Below are 26,536 nucleotides of genomic sequence, written 5' to 3'. Positions count from 1 at the left end.
TTATCGGGTTTAAGGAAATCGTGATGCTTCCAGGCGAGACCCCATGGGATCTAGACCAGAGACTGAAGAGTATGATTCGCAAAGCCAACATGACCTTGACAGATGGACAGCACCGCACATGGTTTGTAGCGTCACTAATGCCGCATCTAAGGACGGCGCTATCACAGCAGAAGTTGTCCACCCAAGCCAAAGATTTGGAGATTGCAATGAGCCTGCACGAGACCCCAATACAAGATCCTAGTCTGGGGTGTAGAAATTCCCATTGTAGATCAACAGATTATGCAATATACTAAAGCAAAATACAAGATCTACTTCTACAAAAAACTTTGCGGAAGCTTAATCGAATATGAGCAAGATCAATGAGAACACATATAACTGAGAATGAGAAATCAATCACACATAACATAGAAGAAATAACCCGGGGAAAGCCTCAGCCTAAAACCCCAATCTCTGTATTATCATACAAGTGGAAATATGTTCCAGTTACAAAAAGAATCATCTCTCGAGCTATCGTGCTCTCTCTACAATCAAACAATATCACACAGACTAAATAGACACAGTATATGTCCTCCTCAAGCCCTCCAAGCCTCCTATTTCATTGTGTAGTTTTTCTTGGGGTCCAGTGATGCCACATGTGTGAATTGGCCTCATCACACTCACAAAAACTGAAGAAGTAACTACGCAATCATCAAGGAAAGAATTCCTTCTGCATGCAAGAGATATTCACAATGGAATATTCTAGCAACTGATAGTACACTGCCCCTCCATCTGATCTCAACTGGTTCTTTGTCTGAACTGACCTGCATGAGTTATTTATGAGAGAATATTCAGTTATTTGAAGTGCAGTAGTTACATGCATGCATGCATTAACTAACTGAACTCACAATTAAGTCAATAAACTGTTTGAATTAATCTAACTGGACTTGACTCAATTAATTGAGTCAATTATTTACAACTCAATATTACAACTCATCCTTATCTCTTTAACTGATGGATAAACTCCTTAATTAATGGAAAAACTGTTGCATGTCCCCACATAGACTTCATGTTTGATTTTCTACAACTAATTAACTCATGGTGAATTAATTAATTATTTTACAAATAGCTGCTAAGATCAAATTCGAATTTTTACTTCTCTATTTTAGTTCAAGGACTAACTAAAATAGGAAGGTATCTCGAAATGTTATTTATAGCAGTACTAAATTTAGCACTTCTATATTTAGCATTTCTTGTTGCTATTTTCAACACTCCCTCTCAAAAAGAAAGGGATTATCAGTAACCCCAATCCTATCTCTGTGGAAACCGAACTTGCATTTTGAAAATGCCTTAGTCAAAATATATGCATCCCGTTCCTCGGTCGAAACATACAGCAACAACATGATTCTCTTGACCACACAGTCTCGAAGATGGTGATACCGGATATCAATGTGCTTGGACCTGTGATGAAAAACTACATTCTCAGAGAGTTTGATACAACTCTGATTATCGCAGTAGATCACGGTTGGATCCATCCTTTGACCAAACAATACCACTAGAATCTTCACATCCAAATGGCCTCACATGCAGCCTTACTAGCAGCCATGTATTCAGCCTCTACTGAGCTAAGTGCCACTGACCTCTGTTTCCTGCTGTACCAAGAAACTGCAGCTAAACCAAGGTTGAAGATTCCTCTAGAAGTGCTCTTCCGGTCTGATGGAGTCCCTACCCAATCCGCATCTGTGAAGCCCTGAAGCTTCACTCCCTCTGTCCATCTATACCACAATCTGAACTGAGATGTGCCTATGAGGTACCTCAGCACATGCTTCGCTACCTTCCAAAACATCTTGGTAGGCTGAACCATAGCTTGACTCAGCTGGTTCACCACAAATCATAAGTTGAGTCATGTGTTCACTAGATACATAAGTGAACCCACCAGCTGCCGATAAACAGTAGCAACTACTACCTCTCCTGAAGTAGCATCCTCCTTCCTCCAATTCCTAGCTAGAGGAGTCTACATGGGCTTGCACTTATCCATGTGAAAGCGCCTGAGTATCTCATTGGCATACTTTCCTTGAGACACAAATACTTCACCATATTTCTACCACACCTCCATGCTTAGAAAGTAGTGCATAAGACCCATGTCTTTCATTTCGAACTCTCTTGCAAGGTCCTCCTTGCAAGACTGTATCAGCTGATCATCACCTGTCAAAATCAGATCATCAACATAAAAAACAATGATCAATGGTTTACCTTCTACCATGATGTGGTAAAGGTTCGCATTTGCTTCACTCTTGGTGAAGCCCAACCCAGTGAAATAGCTGTCGATCCTGGTGTACTGAGCACGGGGTGCTTGCTTCAGCCCATACAAAGCCCTCTTGAGTCAGCACACATGCGACTCATGATCGAAGGTCTTGAAACCCTTTGGTTGCTCAATGTACACCTCCTCCTCAATCTTCCCATTGAGGAATGTTGTCTTCACGTCCATCTGGTGAATCTTCCACCCCACCTGACCTGATAGTGCCAACATCAATCTAATCGATGAGTACCTTGCTATGGGAGCAAAAGTCTCATCGTAGTCGATCCCCTTGACCTATGAGAAACCTTAGGCAACAAACCTTGCCTTATGTTTCTCAACACTGCCATCAACTGCCTGCTTCACCTTGTAAAGCCATCTGGAACCCACCACTGACTTACCCTGAGGTCTTGGGACAACATCCCACACACTGTTCTGAATGATAGAGTCATACTCTTCTACCATTGCATCAACCCAGACTAGTTGCTGCACTACCTCCTCGAATGAAGAAGGTTCGATATCTACACACTCCCCAACTAGGGCCATGTACCCAGTGTACCGCTCGGGTGACCTCCTTTGTCTGCACCGAGAAGATGGTTGTCCCACATTATCTCGCACATCCAGCATCAGCCTATCAGCTTCCCTTGAGTGTTTCCACCCATCTCTGGAAGTCTCAGCATGAGTGGATGTCTCCACTCCTAGATCCTCTGCATGTGGATGCTGCGCATCAATCTGAGGCTCCTCCTCCTTAGGAACTAAAAGTTCCTCCTCTGCATGCAACTTGAGCTCCCTCTCAAGTGATAGTCACATGGCTTTCTGCTTGTCGAACTTCAGATCCCTGCATACCAATGTCCTCTGACTAGTAGGCAGGTACACCCGATAGTTGTGGGGTGTATCCGTGTACCCCACAAGTATTCCCAACTCAGCTGTTGGATCCAACTTCTTCCGAGCATCTTTGGTCACATGACAGTAAACTAATGATCCAAAGATTCAGAAGTGACTCACATCTGGTCGCTTCTCGGAAAAGGCCTCCATAGGTGTCTTCATCCCCAGTATACGGTGCGGGCTTCTGTTCTGCAAGTATACTGCTGTATTGCATGCCTCAGCCCACAAATGCAGTGGTAGGCTTTGGTCATGCAACATCACTCGAGTTGCTCCCACAATCGATCTATTCTTCCTTTTGGCCACCCCATTCTGCTGTGGGTTATGGGGTGCCATCAATTCCTGTTTAATTCCTTCTGCAGCGCAGAAGTCTTTAAACTGTTGGGAGACATACTCTCCACCATTGTCGCTACGCAAGGCTTTTATTTTCTTTCCAAATTCTTTCTCTGCCAAGGCTTTAAACTCACAAAACCTCAAGAAGGTTTGATCCTTCTTTTGCATAAAGTAGATCCAGCATCTACGAGAAAAATCATCAATAAAAATAACATAGTACCTTTGTTTAGCGGTGGAGGCTGTAGAGAAGGGTCCACAAACATCTGAGTGAACTCGCTCTAGGATTGCTCCAGCTCTACTATCTCGATCTGGAAAGGAAGATTTCACATACTTACCCAAGGTACAACCTTTGCATGTATTCGTTTGCTCCAGTTTTCCCTTGGGTAGCTTGGTAGAAATCTGCTGCATGATCTTCAGGGCTCCATGGTTCAAGTGGCCCAGTCTTCTATGCCATAGCTCGCCAACATCTTGGCTCTGCACCATCTCAGCTTTGGAACATAATGCAACACAGTCGTCTACCTCCAGCTTGTAGAGATTCTTTACTCGAATCCCAATTCGCTTTGCCTGTCCAGTACCGATATGCCTTAGGAATACCTTTCCTTTACTAAAGACTACATCATAGACTTTATCATCTAGCATAGCAATAGCCACAAGATTCTTCTTCAGACCTGGTACATACTTTACATCAGTCAGGGTGAGGGGAGCTCCATGATCCCTCTGAAACACAACCGTACCTTCATCTGAAACATGGTACTTTCCATCATTGCCCATCTCGATCTGCATCTCGAGATCCTTCTCCTCCAAGATACTGAAAATATTATTGTCACCTGACATGTGGAATGAAGCTCCACTATCTAGGTACCACGCACATCCCACCATGGATGAAACCATGCATGTGATAAGTGAGAAATCCAGCTCAAACTGTGAGGCCAGTGCCTCACCATCAGATCCCTTCAAGGAACCCTTCTTGGATTTCTTCTGTGGACAATTTGTAGCATAATGGCCCACTTCATGACAATGAAAGCATCACACTTTTGATTTGTCAAACTTCTTCCCACCATGGGAAGAATCGGATTTGGGATGGGACACCTTCCCTTTCCCTTTCCTCACCTTACTCGCTAAGGCTAGATTTCCTCATCATCTTGCTTCGATGAGGATCCATCTTTGGTCCTTCTTCTTATTTCCTCTTGCATAGATCCGACCAAAGTCGTTCCCAATCTAGAAGTTTTTCTCTGTCTTGGTAGCAATGCCAGCTCTTAGGAAGACTGAGAAGTGCAAGACTCACCATGTCATCATCAGCAGTTGTGATCCCTACACTTCCAACGTCATCCCTGCAGGTGGTGAGCTTGTTCAGATATGTAGAGATCGTGTTTCCGTTTTCACACTTGATTTTCCGAAGCTTGTCTTTCAGCGCTAGCTTCCTCTGATTGCTGCTATTCTTATATAGATATTTCAATGTTTTCCACATCGAAAACGATGTCTCCTTGCCATGGAAACTCGAGACTATGTGGTCTCGAACTCCCTCTAGAAGGATTCTCCTTGCTCTAGCCACACATTTATTCAATTCCACCAATTGAGTAGCATCAGTTGGCTTGGGGACTTCTTGATCAATGAAGTTCTTTAGACCGTTATCCTCTAATACTGCTTCCATGAGATCCTTCCAGGCTATATAATTCGAGTTGCCATCAGGGGCATACTCAAGTCTTAAACCGCTGAACGCCATTGGTGAAATTGAGATGTGATAAGAACTCGATTTCTATATTCAGGAACCTCAAACTTTGAACTTCTCCCTTCTTGTATATTGTTCTTCACTTTGATCACCTTTGCTCTGATACCATGTAGAAATTCCCACTGTAGATCAACAAATTATGCAATATACTAAAGAAAAATACAAGATCTACTTCTACAACAAACTTTGCGGAAGCTTAATCGAATATGAGCAAGATCAATGAGAACAAATATAACTGAGAATGAGAAATCAATCACACCTAACATAGAAGAAATAACTCGGGGAAAGCCTCAGCCTAAAACCCCAATCTCTGTATTATCATACAAGTGGAAATATGTTTAAGTTACAAAAAGAATCAACTCTCAAGCTATCCTGCTCTCTCTGCAATTAGACAATATAGCTCACAGACTGAATAGACACAATATATGTCCTCCTCAAGCCCTCCAAGCCTCCTATTTCTTTGCGCAGTTTTTCTTGGGGTCTAGTGATGCCACATATGTGAATTGGCCTCATCACACTCACAAAAACTGAAGAAGTAACTGCGCAATCCTCAAGGAAAAAATTCCTTCTGCATGCAAGAGATATTCACAATGGAATATTCTAGCAACTGATAGTACACTACCCCTCCATCTAATCTCGACTGGGTCTTTGTCTGAATTGACATGCATGAGTTATTTATGAGAGAATATTCAGTTATCTAAATTGTATCAGTTACATGCATGCATGCATTAAGTAATTGAACTCACAATTAATTCAACAAACTGTTTGAATTAATCTAACTGGACTTGACTCAGTTAACTGAGCCAACTAATTACAACTCAATATTACAACTCATCCTTATCTCTTTAACTGATGGATAAATTCCTCAATTAATGGAGAAACTGTTGCATGTCCCCACATAGACTTCATGTTTGATTTTCTACAACTAATTAACTCATGGTGAATTAATTAATTATTTTACAAACAACTGCTAAGATCAAATTCGAATTTTTACTTCTCTATTTTAGTTCAAGGACTAACTAAAATAGGAAGGTATCCCGAAATGCTATTTATAGCAGTACTAAATTTAGCACTTCTATATTTAGCATTTCTTGTTGCTATTTTCAACATGGGAGTCCAACAAATCCACGCGCAACTGCAAAATTTGTGTCTTGAAATGCAGAGTTTGAAACAGGACAAGACAACTCAGCTAGAGGCACGCGAGGAGGTATGGTGCATAAAATTCAAAGGCCAGGGGCATGACAAGGACCATTGTCTAGTCTTCATGAACTACTTGGTGGGAGGAGGGCCGATGCCATTAAGACCAGAGGCACAAGCAGGACCAAGCATGGCACCTGCATTATGGTGCGCGATTTGTCAGATAGGAGGAAAATGCACTACAGATAACTGTCACCTATTACAAAAGTATACGTAGATGTCCCAACAATTGTTCTGTAATTTCTGCAGGTCGAAGGCCATGATGAGCGGACCTGCAAAAGTTATGACCTGATGATGGATCAGACTCCTGCCTATAGAGTACAGACTGAAATGCGAGCCCTCGATCCAAATGCAAGGATGGCACGCATTGGATTTCAGGGGTGCGGATGAGGTCGAGGTGGAATGGGACCAGGAAGGGGTCGCAGACAACTGATTTGTTACAATTGCGGAGGGCTAGGGTACTATGCCCACGATTGTACGAATCCAACGAGAGAATCATGTTTATATTGTACCCAATTTGATCATAAGACGAAGAACTACCCTACACTGATAGTGAGGTTGCGTGATAAAAGAGTAATCCAGCCTCCCCTAACTCAGAACCTACAAATCTGTTGGACATGGAATCCCCCGATAGCATGTCTTGGGGCCTAAAGCCCAAGTTTTGAGTAATATTATTGTAAAGCCCCGTGAATTGGGCGCACGGAATGTATGTTAGAGTCGTAGGGTTGTCCGCCTTAAGTTTGAATGTAATGTTGGCCTACCCATGGTCTGCGAACCATGGGATTGTATACATAGAGTGAGGCTCTAAGTTGTAAAGAGATGAGAAGATAATCATGATATAAGATGGATAGAAGGAGATAGTGAAGCCTAGCATAAGAATCTAAGTGTGTCTTGGGTCGTAGTAGTAGGAAGAGGCTCTGCAGCTGAGTGCGCAGAGGCCTAGTAGAGTCTGCAACTAAGTGCGCGGACCCTTGCAGCTGAGTGCGCAGGGTAGATTTGAGTTTGTAACCAGAGAAAAGATGAATAAAGAAAGGTTTTGTTATGAATTTTGTGCATCTGTTATGATTTATTACATGTTTGATCTCAATTGCAATTATACTATTTATTTACTGCGTGCACTTGTATGAATCGTGAATATTGTTAAGTATAACTGAAAGCGTACAAATAAGCTAAGTTAATCAACTAATATCAGGCTACTAGTAAGGACTTGGGTAATAACATTGTTCGGCCCCCGAGTAGGGCTCCATGAAGGTAGCATCTCAGGCCACGAGGTACGGGTAAGTGCGCGTAGCAATGTGCACAACTGCGGACCACTAGAAACCATCAGACATCCCCAAGGTATGAAAACCTGGTTCTAGCACCCTCCCATACTATTTCGGGTGAGACCTCAGTCTACGCTCTGCGGACTATTGCCGAAAGGGCCAAGAGTAACGGGATTTGTTTGGCTAAATCACTTCTGAACCTGGGTCAGGCCCCAACAAGCCAACAAATGGTTCCGTTGTAGCACGAAGAGGACCCGAATGTAAACATCGTGCTTCAAAGTGGTATCACAACAGGAGATGACAAAGGTAAGAAACCTGAAGAAAGTGTATTGGTTCACAAGGCTCCTACAAAGGAACCTGAATTTGATTTGGAGCGCGCGAGGGAGACATTCATGGAAGGTAAGAAGAGCTTCACGGAGGCCTCCACTTTAGGTAATAACGATCAACTAGAACCGAGGATGGATCCTTCAATTCTCACTACCTTTCTGGAGACATGCATGAAGTTGCTGCGTGACAACAAGGCTATGAAGGGACTGCAGGAACTCATCACAAGGTGCACTAGGTCCGTAGAACCGCGCTTAGTCTGGAAACTTGGAAAGCATGCAATGCAAATAGGAAGGGAAATGAGATTGATTGCGCAAATCAGAGAATATGAAATGGATCAAGTGATTCTTGATCTAGGATCGGACGCGAATGTACTGCCAAAACAAAGCTGGGAACACATGGGCAGGACCATGTTGCAATGATCCCCTATTCAATTTCAAATGGCGAACCAACAGAAGATCCTACTGATGGGGAGATTACAGGGAATAACGGTAGACCTTGAAGGTGCAAGCGCGCTTGCAGATTTCGAAGTGATAGAGATTGTCGATGACAACAATCCCTATCTCACACTACTGGGAATAGAATGGGCCACTGATATGAACGGAGTAATAAATCTGAAGAAGCACAAAATGATTTTTGAGAAAAAATCAGTACGCATAGTGGTACCTTTAGACCCTGTGGAAGGAGCGCGCTACACAGAACCGGTGCGCGACGATGATAGTGATGACGATCTTGATTGTATCTATAAGATAACCGCTCAAGAGTAGGATTGGGTGAATCCAACAACAGATGGTAGGATTTCATGGGAGCGCGAAAGCTCCCGCACTTCGGATTCAGACGAAGAAATAGAATGATGGAAGAATCGGTTACATGAGGTAACCACACTCAATTGCAACATGATGGTAAGATCACTGCGTTGTATGAAAATAGAGGTAAGGGATCTGCCTATGTACGATGGATTTACAATGGTGGATGAATTCATGAACAAATTTGAGAGTGAAGTGCTAGAACAACAACATTTTGACGCTCTGAAATGGGCGCTGCGCACTACGCCTGCAAAGTGGTGGGGTATGCACCAGCAGAGTGCGAATGCAGAAAGATGATGCGCTTACAATTTGGGGAGCCTTAGATGAGGATGGAAGCCTAGCATGATGGATGAAACAACCTGCGTGCCCACCTTTCCAGGTGGGTATAGGCATATGGTACGCAGTTCGCACAAATGCACACCGCTCTCACGATAGAAAATAGGAACAACAAGCAGAAGTAGGCAAGCCAAGTGCGCAAATGACGAAGTATGATACAACCTAGTGCACTCAAAACCATACACGAGGAAGCCTTTGACAATGTGTGCAAAGTGCTGAAAAGGGTCCACCATGTGAAACGCATTCACTGGGACCTACGCGTACTAGCGGTTGTATGGGCTTATAGGAATATGTGCAAAACTATGACCGCGCAAGAACTTCCGAAGCTGAAGTATGAAACAAGGGCTAAAATCCCTGTGGAGTAGGCGAAGCTAAGTCCGTATGTAACAACACCCATAGATATGACGATCCACATGAACCAGAACAAAGAAATCACACAGCTACGCGAAACAGAACATATAAGACTTGAGGAAGAAATTCGGCGGGGAAACTTTAGACTTCGTGAACTTGAAAAAGACCGAGTACGGCTAAGGGAGAAAAGCGCTTTAATGGATGCAAAGGTCAAGAAGCTGGAAAACAAAATAAAGGAAGCAATTATCATCGAAAAACCGAGAATGGCAAGGCAAGGTGCGTACAATCATACTGACAAATTGGAAAACTATCGTCGTGAACTGGTTAGTTTGCTGCCTTGGCTTGGACCGCATATCGCCAAATGTAGTGACTAGGGTAGCGCATTGCAAATAGTAGAGTGCGCGATGCCGATCACCACAATGGAAGATGAGGATTCTCCGCGAACCATGCTGGAGGACGGGATGGAGCCCCGCATGGGTGGTGCGACCACTTGACTAGTTGTAGGAAGAACAATCTTAGTGCTCCAGGTAGTTGAAAGGGAGCGTGGGACTATACAATATTTTTCCTGGGAGCTACGCGATATTGGAAATGCGCTCAGAATCATAATGTCACAAGGTTCATGACCACGCATGGAGGGCTGCGCTGCCGCGCGAGTTGGCTAGGAAGTGACCGTTGGTGTCACTATTCATGATGGGATGTCCCATTTGAGGCCAAATGGAGCAGGCAGCACGCATTTAAGACGTGAGTTATGGGCAAGATTTAGGAAAATCTACTGCCAAGAAAGAATTAATGGCCCGAAATTGGGGGGAACAGTCGAATTCGAATTCGAAAGGCGCTATAAAACTCAAAGGTCTGGCTAGCAAACAACACTTGGTCATTTGACAATTGAGCATTTGAGCAGAGCACAGAGTATTGAGAGCCGAGCGATAATTGAGCCCCTAAGTTCGCGAGAGACAGAATATAGTCTGGAGATGATGACTGCCACTAAGGATGGGTTGGGAATTGAAGAGGTAACCACCGACGAGGCCGCATAGACCCAAATATTGGGGGATGTCCCAGAAGGCATCAGGGTGCTGACAGAAATCCCCAAATCACCATGAACACCGCGGCGAAAGAAGGATAAACAGGTAGTGGGTCCAGTACTCATGTCCTCGAGGAATCCGCGACACAGCAAACTATCCATGAAAGAGAAGGGGAAAGTAGTCACAATCGAAACAAATGAGGAAGAAGAAGAATTGCAGGCCCTGGTTGCCGCAGAAGAAGAAGAAGAAATGGAGGAGGATATCCAACCATTGTGCTTTGTAACAAAACTGCCAGCGTATGTCCCTCTGCGAAAAGGGAAAACCAAAGTGCCTAAGGACCTGGACGAAATGAAAATCTCACTCCAGACCCCGCTCCTCCCCGATGGCATTGTATTTGAGGGAACGCACCTAGGCCATGTGCCAACCATGAAATTCAAAGACTAGGACCTTGCTGACAGTGAGAAGTTCCCGCACCTAGAGACTGGGAACTTAATGAAGCAGAACATTGAGGGGGTAGTGATAACGTTAGAGCCGCGAAAATGGTTGCGCGGTGTGGAAAAGGTCGGGTTGTTGCACTTGTTATGGATACCACATTTCCACTACACGCCCATCACCATTTTCATCATCAGGCAGCTGCTCTGCCTGGTGCATGATGGGTATCTATGGCTGGAGGAGCCTATTCCCATCACGATAGACCTCATTCACCGTATCTCTTAGCTCCCCTGTAAGGGAAAGGACCCCGTGACTATAGCCGGAAAAGGTAGCGATTTGGCTCTCGCAGAAGCCATGAAGGCAAAGTATAAGCTGGAGAAGAAGAAGAGGGGCTACGCCATCTCCAACATCAAGGACAAGGGGGTGCGCGTAGCAACTCAACTCTTGGCCGGTAAAATTATGAGAAAATTCTAAGCCGATGAGGTACTAGCACCAGTGGTCGCATTGGCCGAGCAGTGTGCGGAGGGGGTCCAGTTCGACTAGGCCAAATTCCTCTGCGAGGAATTTTTGATAAATTGCCGTGAAGCCCAAGAGTAGGGTAATACCTTCCACTACACATGGTTGCTATTATACATATTGCTGGTAGTGGGAGAACTTACAGAGGATAGTCAATTCCCCAATATTGACATAGAGTTACCAGAGGCTGTGGAGTACGCTTCGCTCTAGGCCACCAAGGACGTGAAACAGATTCTCGACACCAAAATTTTCTGGGTGCTCATGGAGGCGAGCATCCGAATGTGGATCAATAGGAGGCCGTGCCTATCACCTATGGTGCACAATAGTTTGCAAAGTTTTGCAGACTTCAAAGCTGATATGCACAACATCTATATTAGGGCGCAAAAGGATCCAATGAAGTAGTGGACGAAGCTACCATTTGTAGCCAATGATTACATGATTTTTATTGTCTTGGAGACATGGCTTCCTGAATGGCATGCCCTGGATCTGGCAAAACTAGAGAAGGCAGCAACACAGAATAAAAAGGACGATGCCAAGTTGCGCATCACCCAATTGGCAAAGAAAAGGCAAAATGAAAAAGTAGTAGCTGAGGTAAGGGCAGTGCGTGAAGCGACACAAAAGGCTGCAGAGCAGAAGAAGGCTGGAGAAGTAGCAGTAGCGCAGGCAGCAACAACACAGGCAGATGAGGGCCAAGCAACGTCCTCAGGATAGGAGGTAGAAGAAATAGAAATAGTAGAAGGGAGTGCGGACCTAGGGACCACATTGTTATAGACATTTTTGGGCACTGCAACCCCAATCATACATGTCCATAAACCAAGGGCTTCTAAGTCCCTAAAAGTGTTGCTTCACACCCTAAAGGAACAAGGTCAGCTGATTATATCATCACCCAGAAGTTCTCCACAGAAAACTACTTAAAACTGGTCAAAGCTGGACCATACAGATTGCCCAGTGCAGAGGGTGCGATGCATCTCACATGCTCAGTGGAAAGGGTGCGATGCATACTGGAAAGCCCTTCTGTAGGGTGCGATGGGTGAGAGTAGACAAATGGTAGAGACAGTTTGCAAGGTGGATCGTCATGGAATCTTCCAGAAACTTCTCCTGTGAAACTTGCCTCTCTGAATTTGCCGAAGTATGAGTAAGAGATCATCAATCTCCAAGTGGAATAAAGAACTATCAGAGAGAGGACACTAATCAAAATCCCAGAAGCTAACTCACCCCCCTCCAATCATCTATATATGGATCCCTCATCCTAGAGATCCAGAGGCTGGAATTTTGTATCTTGTAAGGAAGTGTTGTTGGTTTCTTGGTGGAATATCATAGTGTTGGGTGATCTAAGCTTTTCATGAGGTGAAGAAGGGCTTTCATGCTGAGAGGATGACATTGGGTCAGAACAATTGGTTGTAATCCTCTTTTCTATTCTTGATATTAATAAAGCTATTCAAGTTTTCCTCCACATTCTTGTATGCTTGATGATATATGCATTTGTGTGGTCAATATATATCTGGTCCTATATTGTTTATGATTGTAGATCTCTGTTCTTCGATAGTATTGTGATGCTTTGATCCTACATGTGCTCTTTGAAGCTGGGTAGATAAAGGAAAAGTGGCAAGGATCTGTCAGAATGGAGAGGAACCAAGCAAGGAACCAAGTGCAAGACTGAGGTTGGTGTCCTTTTTTCCCCTCTTATCTACTTCTCATAAAGGAAAGCGAAAGTAGTTTTAGTTTGTTTGTTTCTAAGATAGCTACCAGTCTTAGTGGGACTAGCAGCTCCGAGTGGACACTAGATTTCCCGATAAAAAAATGGCGACTCCGCTGGGGAGCAAATAGCTTGTTTTCTTGTCTATGCTTGTTTGTTTTATAAACTTACAGACGGAGCCTGAAGTTAAGCCAGCTAGCCTTTGAACTGCATTTGCTATGCAAGTGCAAAGTAGATCAATGCTGCTTCAGTCTATCTCTGGGTTTTGTTTATAAACTGAACAATCGATTTGCAAACATCCTAATTTCCCTAGTGGTGGCTCTAGTAACCTCATTAGATCAGCCCCTGTGATTTCTATTTACTGACTATCATTAGCTCGGCCTAAATCCCTGAACTAAGCTGCAAACTGTGACCCGGAACCAAGTTGAAGTCTCATCCCTGGACCATCGCACTTTCTCCTCTTGGGAATCTGGATGCATCGCACCTCCCATGTGCAGTAGGTGCACTGCATCGCACTTTCCCTGTGTTACAGGTGTGCTGATCAGACAAGACCTCTTCTGCTCTCAGATTTTCATTTCTGTGTTCACTCTCTTTAACTTTATTCAGGAGTTTTGCTGTCTGTGATCAGTATATCACTGTAGAAACTCCCTTCTTTTCCATCATTCTGCCTCCATCGTACAAAGAATTGTGAATGTTTTTATGTATTGTACGCCATTTACAGTTCTCTTTTACAAAGAAGTAGCATAATCGAACTGTCGTTTCTTGATTTGAAAGTGTCGCAAGTGTTGTTTTCAGTCAAAGAAAAGAATTCTATTGTTCTTGATGGTCGATTATACAGTTACTCTTGTATTTGATTTGAATTAGTAGTTTTTCAAGTGTCGAAAGCAGTTTCAATTCAAAATAGTAAAGTGTTTTCATTATCTTCCTTTCGTTTTTGAAGAGAAATTTGTTATTATTGTCGCTTTGAAAAGATAATTCAGATTTGTACTTAGCATTCTTCTTGTCATTCACACATTAAGAAAGCTGAAAACAAATACATGCATGTGCATTTGCATTTAGATTGCTTGTTGGTTTGATTTAGGACAATGCATCTAGTGTGTGCTCTCTGCTCTATGTTGAAATAATATCATCTCTCTTTCTTTAGTAGCTAGGATTTTCATTGCAAAAAGAAGATTAAATGATTGTTTATCATCTTAGATTGCATTTTAGGAATTGTATATCTACTTCACACAGTGAACCTGAAAGGAAAATTTCTTAATAAAGATCAACTGTAAAATAAATTTAATGAACCTAAAATCTCTTTGGAACCTAACGCACAACATCTAGAAGTCTAGGCTAGAGACGTATTCCAGCATCATAAAACCTGGTAACTGTCGCTTTCATTGTTGGTTGGGTGATTCCTCCTCTTTGAGATGACAAGTTCCAGTACGGACTTGTGCTCCCACGTACCGTCGAGTATATATTGGGAGACCACAATAGGCTATACCCTTTATCCATAGGAAGCCGTGTCTGTCACCCTATCGATTGCAATGCACTGAACACAGCATTCGGGAAGATTGACTGCCATACCATAAAAAGTATTCTGCAGTTTTGCGATTGGTTTGGTAATCCCTCTGTCTAGATTTCCAGAGTAGTCTCTTTCGTTCCTTTTTAGACTCCTTAAAGGAAAAGGTCTATCTGAGCACTTGTCACTTCAGGCTCATTAAAAATCGAAGGCGACTAGAGTCATCTTTTGTTTTTTCTCGACTCGTAAAAATTGAAAAAACAAGTTGTGTCAAAGCGTCTAAAATTTATTTTAATCGAAATAATATCACCATTCCTGCGTTGGTCTTAGGTTGAGAAAAATGGAGTCCACCAACCAAGGATTTCCTCTTAGAGGAAATCCTAGTCCTTTCTCCTTTTGGGGAGATGTTGGTGCACCTCATATGGCCACATTGTCACTTCCAGGATTGACGATTGGCTTGCCAATATCGCTCTTCTCGACCTCCATCGTTCAGAACACCGTGATTCCTGAGCAATCAAGTCAACAACTAGATGATCCCAAAGTTACTGCCCAACCTTCTACTTTGTCCAATTCTCCCTCTCCTTCTTCCTCTTCGCTTGATGAAGCTGGTAAAGCCAAAAGTCAAGTAACTAAGAAGGAGAAGAAGGGGAAGGAGAAGAAAGAGAAGAAGAAGAAGAAGCCAAAGGCGAAAAGGGGTAACCGAGCATCGTCTAGTGAAAATCCACACACTGCACCGTCCAAGCCTAAATCTCCATGTGTCATTTGCAAAGGAGACCACTATCATCAAGACTGTCCTTGCATCCCTCGGATCTTAAGGGACTGGTCTCCTCGTTTGCACAATTCGGTGTCATCAACCTCTAAAGATCATGTTGAAAGTACACCATCAACTAGCGAAAGTGAAGCATTTGGACAGAAAAGGAAATGTAAATTTCCTTGTAAACTGTGTGAAGGCGATCACGTCGTCCACCGTTGTCCCTTCCTAGACGAAGCTAAAAGAGTCTTGGATAACTGTCCTGCTTCACTGCTACGGCTTCCTCCTGGATACAAGAAACTCTTGCCGAGTCCATCACTAGTTGAAAATCCGACCGACACGCCATTGTGGTCGGTTGAAGCATTTGTCATTGAAGATAAATCCGCTGAATCCATACTAGACAAAAGTCAAAAGGTTGAAGCAACAGTCGACCCGGTCTTGTCTTCGGAAGGTCCATCTTCAAATGATACAATCACCAAAGAGAATGAGAACGACACTGTTCAAATTCTTTTCATAAACACGGACTCCGATGAACATGGGGGCAATCTACCCATTCCTTTACCACAGGAAGGAAGTTCGTCAGAGCCATATTCGACCGTCTATTCGGTCCCACCTCCAAGCAACCTAGTCGTTTCCTTCGATTGGAATCTACTAGGCAGACCCCGTTTACCGGCTAATGTACCATTCTGAATCATTGTACAAGCTTACAAAATGATCATGGTCAGTACCATCATAGATGAAGGGGCTTCTGTGAGTATCCTTTCCTCAACTGCTTGGGAAGCGCTTGGTTCGCCATCGCTTCTGCCTGAGATGAGAAATCTGATAGGCTTCGACAAAGGAACCAGTCGACTGTTAGGGATCCTTCCCAATGTACCCATAACGTTGAGAAGGAAAACCATTTATATGAACGTAATGGTAGTCCAAGGACCTCTAGATTATAATCTACTCCTTGGGCACGACTATATTTATAGCATGGGAGCCATTGTCTCCTCACTCTTTAGAGTAATGTGTTTTCCGCATGAAAGCCGAATGGTCCAGCTCGTAGACCAGCTTTTGTTCCCTGGCTCACACATAGCTAATAGTCAAATGCCATCCCTAAATGGTCTTTTCATGCAAGGAATGTCTCATCAGTTTCCAGTCCGTCCACCTAAAGAGTGCGAGTGATTCGGGCGGACATGACTGAAACCTAGTGGGCATGCACCCTGGTCTGTTTCGGCAAGAAAACCTTGGGTATAGGGTAGGTTTCCGCGGGGGATATATGACTAGTCTGACACACCCGTCCGTTTAGGAAAATGGGATTAGACTGGAATAAGATTCCCTCGTAAAAGTTATGTGAGTGGAGGTGACCGCGCCACTCACCTTTGTCTATTTCGGTAGACATTGCCAAGGAAGTGTTTTGTCTGCAATGCGGATGGAGCAATCTTGCATATGCGAGAGCTTTCATATGGTAACCTGGAAACTCTACTTCGCTATGCCTGGGGGCATGCAAACCTTTTTCCCTGAAAGTAAAGAGTAACCATTTATTTTCTTAGTTTGTAGTTTCTAAACCCTTTAAACTTGTAGGACTGGTCATTCCTAGCTTACATAATGAAAGGATCTGGAGCAAAGTTTCGAATGGTGCAAGCTCCCTAAAAATTGAACCTATCGATGATACATCCTTATTATACAACTGGCATGAGCAGTTTTTATGTGGAGTTCAAGCTCGTTAAAAATTAAACCTAAGCAATGAGCAAATGTTTACCCCAGAGTTTAAGCTCATTAAAAAATGAACCAATTTCCGGTAAATAACCATTGTGAATGCATTATCATCAGCTTTTGAGCCCTGGTCGTGTTCTCATCATCACCTCCACTCTGTTTTAGCTGATCATTCACCTCCATTTGATTGTTTACCCCTTTTGAGGAACAGCTACGAAGAGTGATCCTGTTAGCCATCCTTGTGACACTGCCGTGATTGGAAAATTCCAAACCTTACCTGGAATCAGCTGCTACCTGAAATTATCACTCGTTCTTCAAAAGACGAGTCTCATTTAATCTCTTTTCACCTGACTCGTAAAATATGAAAAGATTGCCGAGCGATTGGCCTCTCCAGCTCGTTAAAGCTACCGGAAGTGCTATCGCTCCTCTAGGTTTTAATATTTTTGGACCTGAGGGATTATTACACAAAAAGATCAAGCGCTTGTCTTTTTCGGCTCGTTAAAATTACCGAAAATTCATCCCTTTTGTATTATTTTATACTTTTTTCGGACTTAAGGGATTATATGACGAAAAAGGATTATTGGAGTTTCCTTTACGTCCCTTTCAGACTCTCTAAAATTGAAAAGGACCGAGTTATCTTTGTCGTTAAACTTGTTAAAACCGAATAGTGACAAACTTGTCCATAGAGACAAGAACGAGTTTCACTGTCGCTAGGCTCGTTAAAACATAGCGACAGGTTTGCCCGAAGGGAAAATTATAGAACAAGCATATGTTATCCTCCTCAATCTTGATAAAAATAAAGAGGTACTGGTCAACAATGACTAGGGAAAAATTGGGAAGAAAACTTGAAGAAACTTTATTGGTAGCAAGTCGCTCTTGAACATGACACTTTCACTCCACATCCGAGTCGGGTTGGGTTATTCTGTTCACCGGTCATATCACCATTGGTTCATCGCACCATCCATATTTGGGGTTAACGCTACCAATCCATGTCAGTGTCGCCGGTATGTTCAAGAGAAGTTGCTCAGAGAATTCACCTGTGTCTCATCCGCTGCAATACATTCACGCTCCATTCTTTCATGACCGCCACCCTAAACCCTGTATCATCAGATCGTTTTCACCTCCAAAAAGCATTTACCCCATTCCATGTCATAGATGTGGAATTCATTAAGGCCCTCCTATGATGAGTCGCTTCTTGTCGACATCAACTCATTATCCAAGAAGTCGACTTAGGAACAACCCTTTCAGTACTTTGAAGCTTGCATGCCTCAATGGCAAGTTTCTCACTTTCGGCGACAGGTTTACATCAATGGCCTTCGACCGAAAGATTTTGCATGGTGTTCGATGCCAAGTCCCTTTTTCACACCACGCGAATTGTACTGTAGTACCTTGAGGGTCATCATCATTATCGGTGATTCATCTCGCGCCTGTTAACAACTTACATCACTGGCTGGTAATCAGGCGATGTCTTTCCATGTTCGACTCCAGAACATCTTTCACATGGATCGACTTTTACTTCGAGTCAAGATTGGATGAGTTTGAAGACCCTAGATCTAGTTTCATCCATCCAGGCTGCGATATATTCAGGAAAACAAAGACATCAAGTGTACATCATTGCTGCACAGATGATCATCCGAATCAAAGGATGATGACTCTATCAGAATCATCAGTCTACCATACAGACGGTTATCTATCTTATGTACATGACATTGAATTTATAAAGCTAAGCATGGGAATGCCCGCCTCAGCTAGATCATGAAAAATATTATGAAGATAATGTATTTTATTGTATCTTATTACAGGTCGCTTTCCAGCTCGAAAAAACTTCGGATCCTCATGATAAAGCATTTCACCCGACATCAAAAGATTAACGACCTCATGCTTTAGGGGGCAACTGTTATAGACATTTTTGGGCACTGCAACCCCAATCATACATGTCCATAAACCAAGGGCTCCTAAGTCCCTAAAAGTGTTGCTTCACACCCTAAAGGAACAAGGTCAACTGATTATATCATCTCCCAGAAGTTCTCCACAGAAAACTGCTCAGAACTGGTCAAAGTTGGACCATACAGACTGCCCAGTGTAGAGGGTGTGATGCATCTCACCTGCTCAGTGAAAAGGGTGCGATGCATACTGGAAAGCCCTTCTGTAGGGTGCGATGGGCGAGAGTAGACAAATGGCAGAGACAGTTTGCAAGGTGGATCGTCATGGAATCTTCCAGAAACTTCTCCTGTGACACTTGCCTCTCTGAATTTGCCCAAGGATGAGTAAGAGATCATCAATCTCCAAGTGGAATCAAGAACTATCAAAGAGAGGACACTAATCAAAATCCCAGAAGCTGACTCACCCCCCTGCAATCATCTATATATGGATCCCTAATCCTAGAGATCCAGAGGCTGGAATTTTGTATCTTGTAAGGAAGTGCTGTTGGTTTCTTGGTGGAATATCATAGTGTTTGGCGATCTAAGCTTTTCATGAGGTGAAGAAGGGCTTTCATGCTGAGAGGATGACGCTGGGTTAGAAAAATTGATTGTAATCCTCTTTGCTATTCTTGATATTAATAAAGCTATTCAATTTTTCCTCCACATTCTTGTATGTTTGATGATATATGCATTTGTGTGGTCAATATATATCTGGTTCTATATTGTTTATGATTGTAGATCTCTGTTCTTCTATAGTATTATGTTGCTTTGATCCTACATGTGCTCTTTGAAGCTGGGTAGACAAAGGAAAAGCAGCAAGGATTTGTCAGAAGGGAGAGGAACCAAGCGCAAGACTGAGGTTGGTGTCCTTTGTTCCCCTCTTATCTACTTCTCATAAAGGAAAGCGAAAGTAGTTTTAGTTTGTTTGTTTCTAAGATAGCTACCAGTCTTAGTGGGACTAGCAGCTCTGAGTGGACACTAGATTTCCCAATAACACACATCCACACAGTTAAATCGACCACGCATCGCAGAGAGATCGGGCCCAAGGAAGAAGGTCAAGGCCTCAAAGTTGGCCATTGACCCGATCACCTTAACCGAAGGTGATCTCCATGACATCGACAAGGCAGTTTGTGATCTCACAAGTGAAGCACTTCAAGAGTTCATGTAGGAGCATCAGATTGTGTTGGGGGCCCTCAGGGTACAGCCGCAGGAGTTATAGGTGCGGCCCCCTCAGGAAGGCACCTTGTCAACGCACGTCATAGCTGGAACTTTAGCAGCAGAGCAGATGCTGTGCGCAAGGATGGAAAACACAATAGTGTTTCCAAAGGGAGCTCTAGTGTCATCTAATGCGATGGACCAGTTGTTGCTTAGCATGATGAAAGACCTTGGCCTTAACCTAGCTTCCCTTCCCTAGGAAACGTTGTATCAGTTAGAGGATGGGATAATGGTAGAGCTGCGGGCTAGGGAGAGCCACGCGATCTAGGTCCTTAGGGAGCAAAAGATTAACATAGAATAGCTCAGCTTGCAGCGCGATGAGTTGGTGTCGTGGAATCAACATTTGGTACACACGGTAGATGACGCTTGCTGACGCGTCCTGGAGCTGGCCATCGCAGCAGATCTACCGGTAGAAGTGCGGATCCACAGTTTGGCATCTAGAGTCTGCGAGGCCGAGGAAGAGACGAAAAAGGTGCAGCTGGAGCTGAATCTCTAGATCCCTGAGTTGCGATTGAAGGCGCAACCTTCCACTACCTTGGAAATCAGAGAACAACATGCCAATGCTATTGCAGTAGGGTTGGAAGATATTGGAGGTGCAGTGCGCGACTGTACGAATATGTTGGAATAGGCACTGGAGGTCCTCACGACTTTGCAGGAAGACCCCAACATCCAACAGCTGGAGATAGAGGCGTGCAAACTCCAGCAACAGTACGACAACATCAGAGGAATTGCACAGACAATAGTCCTCAATCAACGACTTACGAGAATGTAGCAAGCCAAGGCATTAAAGGAGCAGGTGGACGCGGCATGACATAAGGAAGCAGTTCTCAAAGCGTGGGTTCAGCCATGGATTGACGAGGCCTTCACAATCACGGCGAATATTAAAGGGAAGCTCGCACACATTCTGGGGATGCACATGCAGATGTAGGAAAGCGCGCCAGGCACGGAGGTCTCATAACAGAGGATGTAGCAGGTTCAACAAGTAGCAGCTCAGTGCACTGCAGACATCAGCATCGTATGAGAACAGTTGGAGGGACTCCACGCCAAGATCACTTCACCGACAGAGTGACTCGAGGGTGAGTCACGATGTTTGTGTTGGGGGCCTGTTGGGCATGGAATCCTCCCACAGCATGTTTTGGGGCCCAAAGCCTAAGTTTTGAGTAATATTATTGTAAAGCCCCGTGAATTGCAGGCACGGAATGTATGTTAGAGTCATAAGGCTATCTGCCCTAAGTTTGAATGTAATGTCGGCCTACCCATGGTCCGTGGACCATGGGATTGTATAAATAGAGTGAGGCTATAAGTTGTAAAGAGATAAGAAGATAATCATGATAGAATAGGATGGATAGAAGGAGATAGTGAAGCATAGCAAAGAATCTAAGTGTGTCTTGGGTCATACTAATAGGAAGAGGCTCTACAGCTGAGTGTGCAGAGGCCTAGTAGAGTCCGCAGCTGACTACGCAGACCCCTGCAGCTGAGTGCGCAGGGTAGAGTTGAGTCTGTAATTGGAGAAAAGATTAATAAAGAAAGGTCTTGTTTTAAATTATGTGCATCTGTTTTGAGTTATTACATGTGTGATCTCAATTTAAATTATACTATTTATTTACTGCGCGCACTTGTATGAATCGTGAATATTGTTAAGTATAACTGAAAGCGTACAAATAAGCTAAGTTAATCAACTAATATCGGGATACTAGTAAGGACTTGGGTAATAACACTGTTCGACCCCCGAGTAGGGCAGGGCGAAGGTAGCATCTCAGGCCACGAGTACGGGTAAGTGCGCGTAGCAATGTGCACAACCGCATACCACTGGAAACCATCAGAAATCCCTAGGGTGCGGAAACCTGGTTCTAGCACCCTCCCATACTACTTTGGGTGAGACCCCAGTCCACACTTAGTGGACTGTTACCAAAAGGGCTAGTAGTACCAGGATTTGTTTGGCTAAATCACCTCTGAACCTGGGTCAGGCCCCAACAAGCCAACAATTCTTGATGGTCAGTTTGGCAATGGTGTAGGCAGTGCAGGATCTGATGTACTTCCCAACATCCTGTCGAAGATTTGGCTAACAGAAATACTTCTGGAGTACTGCCATCGTTTTCTTGACCCCGAAATGCCTAGCAGCCCAACTGTAGTGTGCTTCCCAAATCATCTTGGCATGCTCACTTGAAGGAACATAAAGGTGACCCAGGTGGCATAATAGGGCATCCTGGAGGTGAAAATCTAGAACATGCTGACCCTCTAAGAGTGTCTGGTATGTGTTACTGAATTCTGGGTTGCTTTTGTAGAGAAGTGGCCAATCAGAAGTCGTGTGCCCATAATAGTTGAGCACGGTGGTTAACGCCATGATCGGTGGTCGAATGAGGAAATCTGCAACATTATTGGTGCTGCCCTTCTTATACTTGATATTCAAATGTAACTGTTGCAGGTATGTGGAGCACTTCTGATGGCGATCATTCTACAACTTCCCTTGCATCTGTATGAACTGCAGGGGCTGGTGGTCTGTGTGGATGATTGTTTCCTTCCCCAAAATGTAATGTTTCCATTGTCGGCATGCCTGCATAATGGAATACATCTCTTTGTCATAAGTGGGATACTTCTGGACTATGTCTGAAAGCAGCTCACTGTGATATGCCATTGGATGCCCGTGTTGAGTAAGGACTGCCCCAATAGCATAGTTAGAGGCATCTATCTCAATCTCAAATGGTTGTTGCAAGTCTCGTAATGCAAGCATGGGTGCCGAGCAGAGGTGACGTTTCAACTCTGTGAATGCCTTCTATTGAGATTCAGGTCAAAATAATTTTGCTTTCACTCCTCCCTTGGTGACTTGACTCAAGGGCCAAGTGATATGAGAAAATCCCAACATGAACCTGCTGTAGAAGTTTGTAAGACCTAGAAAGCTGCGGAGCTCTATCAAAGTGGTTGGAGATGGTCAATCCTGAATGACTTGGATCTTGGCTGGATCCACATGCACGCCCTGTTCATCAATAATGTATCCCATATATTGAACTTGGGTCATGCCAAAAGTGCATTTCTCCAAATTGGCACATAACTTGTGTTGTCACAGTGTTTGGAGAACCTGTCAGATGTGGTGGAGGTGCTCTTCCCAACTCTAGCTGAAGATCAGGATGTCATCCAAGTATACCACTACAAATGAGTTGGTGGATGGTCGCAAGATGTCATCCATTAGCCTCATGAAGGTTGCGGGAGCATTCATCAACCACAAAGGCATAACCAACCATTCAAAAAGGCCCTCCTTGGCTTTGAAGGCAATCTTCCACACATCGGAGGGTTCGATTGGTACCTGGTGATATCCTAACTTCAAATTGATCTTGCTGAAATATTTTGCCCCCTTCAGTTGGTCCAGAAGGTCATCAATCCATGGGATCGGGTACCTATTCTGGACATTGATATTGTTCAGTGCCTGATAATCAATATAGAGTCTGCAAGTCCCATCCTTCTTCTGTACCAACACGGGTCAGGCTTCCACATGGCGATGAACTCGGTTGGATGTGATCTTTCTGCAGCAGCTCCTAAATCTGCCTTTCGATTTCATCATTCTCCAAAACGAAGCACTAATAGATTGGTCCATTGGGAAACGATGCACATGGGGTCAGATCGATGGAGTGCTTGACTTGATAGTGCAGAGGAACCCCTGCAGGGGAGGTGAAGATGTCCTCATACTCCTCCATGACCTTGTCCATTTGTAGTTGTCGTGCGGAGGGGCCCTGTCTGGAGGCTGTGGCCACTATCTTCTTCTTTCCTTGAGGGCATATCATCAGGAAAAAATTTTTCTCGATTTTGGAAATGAGCTTACTGCATTGTTTTGCAGTAACCAAAGAGATGGCGGTATGCGGTGCTACCTCCGGTATCCTGTACAACTTATTTCCAAAAGTAACAATAACAACACAAGGTCTTGAATCATATACAACATGTCACTTCCACAAGTATGGTTGGCCTAATAATACATCACTAACATCAAGGGGAGAAACATCACACAATACCTCATCTGTGAAGGGCTTGATGTTGTATGGAAGGTGACACTGCTGGCTCACACGAAGATCCTGTCCTTGGTGAAGCCAACCGATGGTGTACGGTTATGGATGTGCTGTGGTCATAATCCAAACTGCTTCATGACCTTTGCTGAAATGAGGTTCTTTTGGCTCCCACTGTCGACAATGAACTGTATTGGGTAGCCCTTTACCCACATATGGGAGTGGAAGAGGCGCTCCTCCTCCTATGGATCTTCGGGTTCCTCCTTCTGGATCTTCGTGGTGGCAATGGTAGCTTTAGGCTCTGCATCAATAATCCGCTTCCCTTTGTCATTCCCCTTATCGGGTTTTGACTCAGAGTCTAAACATGCATCTAATTCTGAAGACTTTAGCTCAACCACTAGTGACTGCTTAGCCTGACACTCACTTGTGTTGTAAGTGGATCTCTTATGGAACTCACTCAACTTTCCCATGTCCTTCTCTAGCTTCACGGTGTTGTTCTTTGCTTGTGGCTTTGGTGGGTTGTCCTAGGCCACCCTGTCTTGGCTTTGTCTTTTGTTCAATGGTTTGGGGGCACCTTTCCCTTGCTTCGGATTTGTAGATCCAAAGTCTCGCTTCTTCTGTTTAAACTTTTGCTCAATCTTAATAGTGTATCAGTATGCCATGCCGAGGTGTAGGAAGCCATGGTATTTGAGTACCAAATGCAGCTTAGAATCCTTGATACCCAAATTTGTGCGAAGGGTACGGAAAATATTGGTAAACTTCGGCATGTCTTGGTCCCTTCCCTGCCGCACTGTGGTCCACTTTATGTATTTATCCTCATAGCTTCTGACAGGGTAGTACTGCTCCTTGATAGCATTTCGAAATGAATTCCAAGTGGGTGCGGCTGAAAATAGTGAGGCCATACTTTTATCCGTCTGCTTGTAGTAGGTTTCCCACCAGTCCTTGACATGGGGGGTGGCTTTGAGAAAAGCGAAAGTAATCTTTTCCTGGGCGGAAAAGTCATGAACATAAAAATACCCTTCTAGTAGATTTAACCATTTATCTATAGTGTCTACATCTATCTGACCCTCAAATATGGGAATGTCAAAGTTAACTTGTACCTTAAAGGGTGTGGTGCTTCCAGAGTAGCTGCTGGAAGTAGATGTGTCACCCTTGTGTAGCCGATAAAGGATCTGGGCAGATTTGTCCATCATCATGTTCGTTTGTTGCTCGAGGGCCTTGTTACACAGTAATTTGTCACTGTCTCCCTCTCAGTCACCCTACTGTGTCAGGAGTTCACAATAATCAAGTTCATGCCTTCTGAACTGGCAAAAAAACCCACTTTTCCAAAGTTTTCCTCATCAGCGCGTCGGTTTCTAAAATACCCGCGCTGACTGGCGCTTCATAACAGACCGCGTGCGCTGCCAGCGCGGAAGCACACGACTTTTCCGCGCTGATCGAATTTCATGACCAGCGCAGCCTCTGTCTGTATTAACTCGCGCTGACAATAGCTTGACCGTTATTGCCTTGCGACGTCAGCACGCCAGGCCAGTTATGCACCCGCGCTGATCCAGTTTGGGCGAATTTGTTCCAACAGCCAGCCTTCCAGATAACTCCAGACTTGGTTGTTGGCCTTGTGAATATCGCCTCCCTTCTATGGCATGTCTGTTCGACCCTTTGCAACTACTTCCCTTGAAGATAAGCTTGTCCTCCCACCATTCATGGAGACTCCTTCTCTACTTAAACCTCCACCATTACCATGAGCAGCTAGTTTTGGATAGTGTGGAATTCATAGTGCTTGGATTGCTGCAGTTAGTAGGTATTGGTGTGACAAGTGTGGTTTTGCTAGAGGAAGCTTAAGGAAGGTTGTGAGTGTTGCTTGTGTGAGAGAGAGCTTTTGTGTTGGGAGAATCCATTTCCAAAGGTGAATGCTTATGAGACTTGCTGACTGGACCCTCAAGAGAAGGACTCAGCGTCAGAACATTGGTTGTACCTTTCTCTGTTATTGATTTAATAATAGATGACTACTGTTATGGTTCCATTCTCGTTCGTCTTGCAATGGTTAATGTGAATTACATCCTTTCTGACTGATGTATAGTTGCTTTTATTAGATTTCACGCTTGTGTTTGTCTGTCTCTTCGTGTGTGCAGGTATCTATTCACGGAGATCGTGGTAGATCGTGACCGGCTGGAGCGAAGGTGTGAGAGTGGCATCTCTTCACCAAACAATAGCGTTGAAATCCAAGTAGGTGTTCTTTGCCTCTTGTTTAATTGCAATTAGGAACTTGCACAGTAGCATTGATTGATTGTTGCTAGTCCCA

This window comes from Pinus tabuliformis, chromosome 1_2 (assembly GCF_031772625.1).
Source record: "Pinus tabuliformis cultivar Carrire ecotype Pingquan chromosome 1_2, CPIR1, whole genome shotgun sequence".
Lineage (NCBI taxonomy): Eukaryota > Viridiplantae > Streptophyta > Pinopsida > Pinales > Pinaceae > Pinus > Pinus tabuliformis.
The sequence above is the reverse complement of the archived record's forward strand: the minus strand, read 5'-3'. Positions refer to the sequence as shown.